Genomic DNA, 11,621 nt, shown 5'->3' on the forward strand with positions numbered 1-11,621 from the left:
GTGATGGGAGTGTCATCTGTAACTGCTGTTATGGTTGTAAATCTAACTTTGCTTGCATCTGAACTGCGTGAACACAGAGGTCATCCCCCATATGGTCCACCCGTTAAAAGGGGACAGAGGGCCTCAGGATCAAGAAAACCTGGACCTTGCAACGCTGAAGTGCTTGTTATTAGTGATCTCTTTAATGAGAGATCAAAAGAGGGTATTGTGATATTATTCTGTTATTATATGTTACCTTATATATGTAATCAAAGTAGTTGAATTAGAATACTGCTGTAGATCATATTATACCCTTTAAAATAGAGTGTGTGATCTGTATGTAGTTTAGTTCTCATTATACTTTTGAGTTAACAGAACATATTCACATATTAGTTCATTAGATAAATGTGCATCACTCTGTATCCTTGATCTGCTGGGAATGTGTTACACTGTTTTCTTGACATGCTTAATTGTTGAATCATGAAGAGAAGGTTGTAAGCAGGAGACTCTGTGTCTAAAGACAGGGGAGATAGACAGACCACATTCCACACCCCCACCTTACAGAAAGCAGAGAAACAACTGCCGAGGTCATAACTTAGGCGCTGTAACAGAGAAAAAATGTGATGTTTTGGCTTTTACGACTAGCTGGGGGCCACTAGAGACTATAAAAAGCTGAGCAACCCGTCACCATTTTGAGACATGTGCCTGACCCTCTGGTAGCATCTCTCCCGTCCGGACGTTGTAATGCTCTTATTGTTGAATTGTATGGAAATAAATGATTGTTGATTGAGCATTTATACACCGAGTATTGTCCCTCCTTCAGCCCAAAGATTCAAAGAACTGCGTGTATTCAACATGATCCAGAGAAGGAGGGTGTTGAAAGACCCAAAGCAGCTGCCAATTAATGAGGGCACATTAACGACATTCCTTTTGGCTGTTTTCAGCAATGGCTTGTGCTTCCGGGTGAGACCATCCGCACCACACCGGGGCCTGTGCTGCCTGCTGGTGCCATCTCCACCACACCAGGGCTTGTGCTGCTGGCAAAACCTAAGTGAGCCACACTAGGCCCTCTGCTGCTGGCATAACCAACTACAACACACCAGGGCCTTTGCTTCTGGCTGAGGCCAACTAGAACACATCAATTCAATTCAATTAAATAAAATTTTATTTATATAGCGCCAAATCACAACAAAAGTCGCCTCAAGGCGCTTCATAGATACAGAGAAAAACCCAACAATCATATGACCCCCTATGAGCAAGCACTTTGGCAAAGTGGGAAGGAAAAACTCCCTTTTAACAGGAAGAAACCTCCAGCAGAACCAGGCTCAGGGAGGGGCGGCCATCTGCTGCGACCGGTTGGGGTGAGAGAAGGAAGACAGGATAAAAGACAGGCTGTGGAAGAGAGACAGAGGTTAATAACAGATATGATTCAATGCAGAGAGGTCTATTAACACATAGTGAGTGAGAAAGGTGACTGGAAAGGAAAAACTCAATGCATCATGGGAATCCCCGGCAGCCTACGTCTATTGCAGCATAACTAAGGGAGGATTCAGGGTCACCTGGTCCAGCCCTAACTATATGCTTTAGCAAAAAGGAAAGTTTTAAGCCTAATCTTGAAAGTAGAGATAGTGTCTCTCTCCCGAATCCAAACTGGAAGCTGGTTCCACAGAAGAGGGGCCTGAAAACTGAAGGCTCTCCCCTCCCATTCTACTTTTAAATACTCTAGGAACAACCAGTAGGCCTGCGGTGCGAGAGCGAAGTGCTCTAATAGGGTGATATGGTACTACAAGGTCATTAAGATAAGATGGGGCCTGATTATTTAAGACCTTGTATGTGAGGAGCAGGATTTTGAATTCAATTCTGGATTTAACAGGAAGCCAAAACAGGAGAAATATGCTCTCTCTTTCTAGTCCCTGTCAGTACTCTTGCTGCAGCATTTTGGATTAGCTGAAGGCTTTTCAGGGAGTTTTTAGCACATCCTGATAATAATGAATTACAGTAGTCCAGCCTGGAAGTAATAAATGCATGAACTAGTTTTTCAGCGTCACTCTGAGACAAGATATTTCTAACTTTAGAGATGTTGCACAAATGGAAGAAATCAGTCTTACATATTTGTTTAATATGTGCGTTGAAGGACATGTCCTGGTCAAAAATGACTCCAAGGTTCCTCACGGTGTTACTGGAGGCCAAGGTAATGCCATTCAGAGTAAGAATCTGCTTAGATACTATATTTCTAAGATTTTCAGGGCCGAGTACAATAACCTCAGTTTTATCTGAATTAAGAAGCAGAAAGTTAGCGGCCATCCAGGTCTTTATGTCTTTAAGACATCCCTGCAGTTTAACTAATTGGTGTGATATATCTGGCTTCATAGATAGATAGAGCTGGGTGTCATCTGCATAGCAGTGTAAATGTATGCTATGTCTTCTAATTATGCTGCCAAGGGGAAGCATGTATAATGTAAACAGAATTGGTCCTAGCACTGAACCCTGTGGAACTCCATAATTAACCTCAGCGTGTGAAGAGGACTCTCCATTTACATGTACAAATTGGAGACTATTGGATAGATATGATACAAACCACTGCAGCGCAGTACCTGTAATACCTACAGCATGTTCTAATCGCTCTAATAGGATATTATGGTCAACAGTATCAAATGCTGCACTAAGGTCTAGCAGGACAAGCACAGAGATGAGTCCACTGTCAGAGGCCATAAGAAGATAATTTGTAACCTTCACTAAAGCTGTTTCTGTGCTGTGATGAGCTCTGAAACCTGACTGAAACTCTTCTATTAAGCCATTCCTCTGCAGATGATCAGTTAGCTGTTTGACAACTACTCTTTCAAGGATTTTTGATATGAAAGGAAGGTTGGATTTTGGCCTATAATTAGCTAAGACTGCTGGGTCTAGAGATGGCTTTTTGAGTAAAGGTTTAACTACAGCCAGCTTGAAGGCCTGTGGTACATAGCCGATTATTAGAGATAAATTGATCATATTTAAGATCGAAGAATTAATTAATGGCAGGACTTCTTTGAGCAGTTTTGTAGCAATGGGGTCTAAAAGACACGTTGATGGTTTGGAGGAAGTAATTATTGAAGTTAACTCAGAAAGATCAATTGGAGAAAAAGAGTCTAACTTAACATCAATGGTACTAAGAGTAGCTGTAGATAATATTACATCTGTGGGATGATTGTTGGTATTTTTTTCTCTAATGATAAAAATTTTATTTGTGAAGAAGTTCATGAAGTCATTACTAGTTAACGTTAAAGGGATGGTTGGCTCAAAAGAGCCACTGACTTTCTGACTTTTTGTCAGCCTGGCTACAGTGCTGAAGAGAAACCTGGGGTTGTTCTTATTTTCTTCAATCAGTGACGAATAGTAAGATGTTCTGGCTTTGCGGAGGGCTTTCTTATAAAGCAGCAAACTATTTCTCAAGGCTAAATGATGATCCTCTAAATTTGTGACACGCCATTTCCTCTCCAGCTTACGAGTCATCTGCTTTAGGGTACGTGTTTGAGAATTATACCACGGAGTCAGGTACTTCTGATTTGAGACCTTTGTTTTCACAGGAGCTACAGTATCCAGAGTCGTATGTAGTGAGGAGGTAAAATTATTAACAAGATATTCGACCTCTGTTGGAGTAGTGTTCAGATAGCTGCTCTGCTCTATGTTGGTACAGGGCATTGAAGATGATAACAGTGGGTGGATTATATTCTTAAACTTAGTTCCAGCGCTTTGAGAAAGACATCTACCTTGATAAAGTCTACTCTCCACTGGTGTGTAATCAATTATTGTAAATGTAAATGTTATCAGGAAATGATCAGACAGGAGAGGGTTTTCAGGAAACACTGTTAAATGTTCAGTTTCTATGCCAAGATCTAGAGTGTGATTAAAGTGGTGGGTGGGTTATTTTACATGTTGAGAGAAGCCAATTAGCATCTACATGGATGTTAAAATCACCCACAATAATTATTTTATCTGAGCTGAGAACTAAATCAGATAAAACGTCCGAGAAATCAGACAGAAACTCTGTGTAAGGCCCAGGTGGACGATAGATGATAACAAGTAAGACTGGTTTCTGAGTTTTACAGCTGGGGTGGACAAGGTTAAACATCAGGCTTTCAAATTAATTTAAAGTCTGTCTTGGTCTTTCGTTAATTAATAGGCTGGTGTGAAAAATTGCTGCCACACTGCCCCCTCGGCCTGTGCTTCGAGATTTCTGGTAGTTAGAATGACTCGGGGGTCTTGATTCATTTAAACTAACATAATTATCCTGCTGCAACCAGGTTTCTGTAAGGCAGGGTAAATCAATTTGTTGATCAATTATTAAGTCATGTACTAACAGAGGCTTGGAGGAGAGAGACCTAATAATTAAGAATCCACATTTCACTGTTTTACTCTTTGGTTCAGATGAGGATACAGTATTGTTCTTTCTTTGTGATTGTTTATGTTTAAGTTGTTTATTGCTGGAGGCACCAGGGCCTGTGCTGCCGGCTGAGGCTGTCTACAACACACCAGGGCTTGTGCCGCTAGCAAAAACCATTTGAGCCACACCAAGCCCTCTTCTCCTGGCATAGGCCATCTACAACACACCAGGGCCTGTGCTGCTGGCTGATGCCATCTCCAGCATACCAGGGCTTGTGCTGGTGGCTGAGGCCATCTACAACACAACAGGGCCTGTGCTGCTAGCTAAGGCCATCTACATTACACAAGGTCCTGTGCTGATGGCTGAGGGAAGCTACATTACACCAGGGCCTGTGCTGCTGGCTGATGCCATCTACATCACACCAGGGCCTGTGCTGCTAGCTAAGGCCATCTACATTACACAAGGTCCTGTGCTGCTGGCTGAGGCCATCTACATCACACCAGGACCTAAGCTTGGTAGAGGCCATTTACAGCACAAAAGGGCCTGTGCGCTGGCTGATGCAATCTACATTACACCAGGGCCTGTGGTGCTGGCTGAGGCTATCTACATTACACGAGGGCCTGTGGTGCTTGCTTAGGCCATCTACATTATATCAGGACTGGTGCTGCTAGCTAAGGCCATCAACATTGCAACAGGGACTGTGCTGCTTTCTTAGGCCATTTAAATCACACCAGGGCCTGAGCTTCTGTTGGTAGAGGCCATCTACGGCACACCAGGGCATGTGCTGCTGTCTTAGGCCATCAACATCACAGCAGGGCCTGTGCTTTATTGCTAAGGCCATCTCCATCACACCAGGGCCTAAGCGTCTGTTGGTAGAGGCAAACTACATTACACCAAGGCCTGTCCTGCTGGCTGACGCCATCTTAATTGCACCAGGGCCTGTGTTGATGACTGATACCATCAACAGCACACCAGGGCCTGTGCTACTAGCTAAGGCAAACAACATTGCTACAGGGCTTGTGCTGCTGTCTTCGGCCATCAACAGCACAGCAGGGCCTGTGTTGCTAGCTAAGGCCATCTACATCACACCAGGGCCTGAGCTTCTGTTGGTATAGGCCAGTTATAGCACACCAGCACATGTGCTGTTGGCCGAGGGCATCTACAGTACACAAGGGACTGAGCTGCTGTTGGTAGAGGCCATCTACAGTACACCAGGGCCTGTGCTTCTGTTGGTAGAGGCCATTTACAGCAAAACAGCGCATGTGCTGTTGGCTGAGGCCATCTACAGTACACAAGGGACTGAGCAGCTGTTGGTAGAGGCCATCTACAGCACACCAGGGCCTGTGCTGCTGGTTTAGGCCATCTACATTACACCATGTGCTGCTCTTAGGGGCGATCGTGGCTCAAGAGTTGGGAGTTCGCCTTGTAATCGGAATGTTGCCGGTTCGAGCCCCAGCTTGGACAGTCTCGGTCGTTGTGTCCTTGGGCAAGACACTTCACCCGTTGCCTACTGGTGGTGGTCAGAGGGCCTGGTGGCGCCAGTGTCCGGCAGCCTCACCTCTGTCAGTGCGCCCCAGGGTGGCTGTGGCTACAATGTAGCTTACCATCACCAGTGTGTGAATGTGTGCGTGAATGGGTGGATGACTGGATATGTAAAGCGCTTTGGGGTCCTTAGGGACTAGAAAAGCGCTATATAAATACAGGCCATTTACCATTCACTTACAGGGGGGTCATCAGTGACTTTGTTGGCTGGTGTGAGACCAACGTACTCCAAATCAACGCCGGCAAGACAAAGGAGATGATTATAGACTTCAGGAAGAAGTCAGAATCAGAATACTTTATTGATCCCTGGGGGAAATTATTTTTTGTTACAGTGCTCCATTTTAAACCAACATTAAGACAAGACAGACAATACGCTAACTAAGAATAGTACAATATATACATATATATACATACATACATACATAAGTCACTTATAAATAAATATTTGGAAAAGAAACATGTGTAGTTGTAGCAGCAAACAGTGTGTTAAGTGGATGCGTTGTACAGGGAGATGGCCACAGGCAGGAATGATTTCCTGTGTCGTTCAGTGGTGCTTTTCGGTAATCTCAGTCTCTCACTGAACGAGCTCCTGTGACTGACCAACATGTCATGGAGTGGGTGGGAGGTGTTATCCAACATTGTCTTTATCTTGGACAGCATCCGCTGTCACCCCCTACAACACCGATGAACATCCAAGGGAAAGACATTGAGATAGTGGACTCTTATAAGTACCTGGGTGTTCACCTCAACAATAAACTGGACTGGACTACAAATACAGACGTCCTGTATAAGAAGGGCCAGAGCCTCCACCTGCTGAGGAGACTGAGGTCCTTCGGAGTCTGCAGGACTCTGTTAAGGACATTCTATGACACTGTGGCAGCATCTGCCCTTTTCTATGCAGTGGCCTGCTGGGGGAGTGGATGCACGGACATGGACAAGAGCAGGATTGACAAACTGGTGCGGAGGTCTAGCTCCGTGTTGGGATGTCCCCTGGAGTCCGTGGAGGTGGTTAGTGAGGGGAGGATGTTAGTAAAGCTGACATCCATCATGAACAACCCACATCACTCACTGCATGAGTATGTGAGTGGGCTGAGCAGCTCCTTTAGTCAGAGACTGAAACACCCTCACTGCAGGAAGGAGCGCTTTCGCAGATCATTCATCCCAACAGCAGTTAGACTCTATAACTCCTCAATCACGATGTCATAAGCAGTGTTGGGTAAGTTACTTTAAATTAGTAACTTAGTTACATTACTAGTTACTTCTATCAAAAGTAACTCAGTTACTTCAAGTTACTCGTTACTTTCAGAGTAACTAGTTACTAGGGAAAGTAACTTTGGTTTTACTCAGAATTCTCTTGTTAATGTGTTGCTTCTGTAACTGGATACCCAGCCAGACTACCAGTCTTCTAGCTTGCTTACTTGCCACAAGTGCACTGTGCCACCTACCAATAGAAAGGAAAAAAATAATGTGCACACTTCCATGAGAGAAATCCCACGCCTGGACCGTCGTTGACCGCCGCATGATTCTAGCCTGCTTTTTACATCCAACACAAAAACTGCAGTCGTGGTGCTTTCGATTGTACTTAGAACTCGGAAATTCTGCCTTCTGTATAGGAAGATGCAGGTAACACCAGAGTGCAGATGAGCTGCTTACAGGGCTGGACTGGGACAAAAAAAAAATCATCCTGGGCATTTTGACTAGAGACCGGCCCACCATTATAGGAAAAATCATAAAGCCTTTGAATGAAAACAAACGCTGTTGTGACAGTGATGTACACTGTTCTGATGGTATATATGTATCAATCTATCAATTGTTTGTTGTAAGACTCAGATAATTATTTTTTAAAAGCTAGACATTTTAAATGAGAATAAGAAAGAAAAGTATTTCCTTGTGCCCCCTCTCCCTGTTAATGCCCTACCTGCCCCCCTGGCAACACTTTGCTAGATCCGCCCCTGCACAGTTACCAGCTGTCAGCTACATAAAAAAAGGATCCTGGTGTTATTTCTCAGAAACAGTTCATAACTTCCCTTCAACTCATTCATGTCACCTAAAAGGTAAACCTGTTTCTCCATCACCTGTTCAGCTCTGATGATCCAGTAAGGACATCTCCTGGTTTCATCTTCATGTTTCCATCTCACCACATATACAAACCGATATCATGACCAGCAGCTTTACAGCTTGGCTCCAGCAAACATCAGCTGATACAAGAAATTAATATTAAATAAATTCTAACAACAGCTGATCAAGCTTAAAAGTGCTGCTGTTGTTTACCGCGACATCCGCTGGTTTCCTCTTTCTGGCGCAAAGTGGGCGATAAACAAACAAGAGAGAAAAGCCGATCAGCTGATCATTGATCAGTTTCATGATTGAAGTAGAAACAGGAGAGGGAGGGGGGAGAATGAGAGAAGAAGAGGCAGCTGTGCAGCGTAAACACAGAGTAACTCCAGCTTTGTGTCTTTTTCATTGTAGCTGAAGTCCGGGACAAAATGTTCCTTTTCACCTCAATACGAAACCCGTAAAATTTTCTCCAAATACAAGACGATTCTGTTTTTTACGGGACGGTTGGCAACTCTAATAATTAACCGTATGAACAAAATAAAGTTCAACATCAGTAACATTGCACCCACCCAGCTGTATAGAAACTCCGTCATGCTAGCTAGTACGCAGTATGAAAAAGTCAGCATAACGAAAATAAGCTCCACCTAAACTTGATTTATATGTGACTGAGATAAACTGCAGGTTATAACTTCTTACCTGAAGTTCAGTTCACCTGATACTCGGACCGGCGGCTGCTTCAGGTCTCTCCTCTTGCATCCACCTGCTGGCTTCCACCACTTGCTAATGTTATTGAATCTGTGGAAGCTCCGCGATAGCCACCACACAAAGTAACGAATAACGAGCCTATTTAAATCCCAGTAACGAGTAACGCGTTCCTGGTTTTGGCATAATAACTAGTTCCCGTGCTCGTTACCACAATGATAACGTAGTTACTGTAACGCGTTACTTAATAACGCGTTAGTCCCAACACTGGTCATAAGTCACTGGACACTGTGAACATCCACGGTCACCACTTCATGCATAATGGACCTTCCATGACCTTCCAAGCTATATAGTTTATGTCTTCCATATTTCCAACTATATCCATAATCACATACTGTGTATGCTACCATTGTATATAGTGTATTATCTTACTTTTTTTCATTGATTGTACTTAATTGTATTTTTGTATTTCCTTCATATATCTGTACCTGAACTGAGGTGACGCAAAAATTTCCCCGTTGTGGGATCAATAAAGTCTTATCTTATCTTATCTCTTGGTAGAGGCAATCTGCAGCACACAAGGGCCTGTGCTGCTGACTGAGGAATTCTACACAACATCAGGGCCTGAGCTGCTGGCTGAGGTCATCTACATTACACCAGAGCCTGTGCTGATGGCTGAGGGAAGCTACATATACACCAGGGCCTGTGCTGCTGGCGGATGACATCCAAAGCACACCAAGGCCTGTGCTGCTGGCTGATGACATCTACATCACACCAGGGCCTGAGCTTCTGTTGGTAGAGGCCATTTACAGCACACCAGGGCCTGTGCTGCTGGCTGAGGCCATCTACATTGCACAAGGGCCTGTGCTGCTACCTTATGCCATCAACAATGCAACAGGGCCTGTGCTGGCGTCTTAGGCCATCAGCATTACACCATGGCCTGTGCCAATGGCTGACGCCACCTACATTACATCAGGGCCTTAGCTGATGTTGGTACAGTCCATCTAAGGCACACCAGGGCCGGTGCTACTGGCTGACGCCATCTACAGCACACCAGGGCTTGTGCTGTTGGCTGATTCCTTCTAAATTACAACGGTTCCTGTGGTGCTGGCTGAGGCCATCTACATTACACAAGGGCCTGTGCTGCTGACTGAGGAATTCTACAGTACACAAGAGAATGAGCTGGTTTTGGTAGAGGCCATCTACAATACACCAGGGCCTGTGCTGCTGTTTGCTGATGCCATCTACATCACACCAGGGCATGTGCTGCTGTTTGCTGATGCCATCTACATCACACCAGGGCATGTGCTGCTTTTGGTATAGCCATCTACATCACACCAGGGCCTGTGCTGCTAGCTAAGGCCATCTACATTACACCAGGTCCTTTGATGCTGGCTGAGGCCATTTACATCACACCAGGGCCTGAGCTTCTGTAGGCTGAGGCCATCTAAAGCACACCAGGGCATGTGCTGCTGGCTGAGGCCATCTACTCAACATCAGGGCCTGTGCTGCTGGCTAAGACCATCTACATTACACCAGGGCCTGTGCTGATGGCTGAGGTCACCTACATTACATCAGGGCCTGAGCTTCTGTTGGCTGAGGCCATCTAAAGCACACCAGGGCATGTGCTGCTGGCTAAGACCATCTACATTACACCAGGGCCTGTGCTGATGGCTGAGGCCATCAACATTACATCAGGGCCTTAGCTGCTGTTGGTAAAGTCCATCTAAGGCACACCAGGGTGGGTGCTACTAGCTGAAGCTATCTACATTACTTCATGGCCTGTGCTGCAGTTGGCTTAGGCCATCAACAGTACACGAATGCCTGTGCTGCTGCTTGAGGCCATCATCACAACATCAGGGCCTGTGCTGCTTGCTTAGGGCATCTACATTACACCATGGCCTGTGCTGCTTGCGAGGCCATCTACATCACACAAGGGCCTGTGCTGCTGGTTGAGGCCATGTTAATTGCACCAGGGCCTGTGTTGATGACTGATACCATCAACAGCACAACAGGGCCTGTGCTACTAGCTAAGGTGTTCAACATTGCAACAGGGCTTGTGCTGCTGTCTTAGGCATTCAACATCACAGCAGGCCCTAAGCTTCTGTTGGTAGAGGCCATTTACAGGACACCAGCACATGTGCTGCTGGCTGAGGCCATCTACAGTACACAAGGCACTGAGCTGCTGTTGGTAGAGGACATCTACAGTGCACCAGGGCCTGTGCTGCTTTTGGTAGAGGCAATCTACCGCATACCAGGGCCTGTGCTGCTGGCTGAGGCCATCTACATTACAGCAGGGCCTGTGCTGATGGCTGAGGCTAGCTACATTACAGCAAGGCCGGTGCTGCTAGCTAAGGCCATCAACATTGCAACAGGGACTGTGCTGCTTTCTTAGGCCATTTACAGTACACCATCGCCTGAGCTTCTGTTGGTAGAGGCCGTCTACAGCACACCAGGGCATGTGCTGCCGTCTTAGGCCATAAACATCACAGCAGGGCCTGTGCTGCTAGCTAAGGCCATTTACATCACACCAGGGCCTGAGCTTCTGTTGGTAGACGCCATCTACATTACACCATGGCCTGTCCTGCTTGCTGATGCCATCTACATCACACTAGGGCCTGTGCTGCTGGTTGACGCCATCTTAATTGTACCAGGGCCTGTGTTGATGACTGATACCATTAACGGCACATCAGGGCCTGTGCTACTAGCTAAGGTGTTCAACATTGCAACAGGGCTTGTTCTGCTGTCTTAGGCAATCAACATCACAGCAGTGCCTGTGCTGCTAGCTAAGGCCATCTACAGTACACCAGGGCCTGTGCTGCTGGCTGAGGCCATCTACATTACACCAGGGTCTGTGGTGCTGGCTGAGGCCATCTACAGTACACCAGGGCCTGTCCTGCAAGCTGAGTTCATCTACACAACATCAAGGCCTGTGCTGCTTACTTAGGCCATCTTCATTACATCAGGGACTGTGTTG

This window comes from Rhamphochromis sp. 'chilingali' (assembly GCF_963969265.1).
Source record: "Rhamphochromis sp. 'chilingali' genome assembly, chromosome: 4".
Classification (NCBI taxonomy): Eukaryota; Metazoa; Chordata; class Actinopteri; order Cichliformes; family Cichlidae; genus Rhamphochromis; species Rhamphochromis sp. 'chilingali'.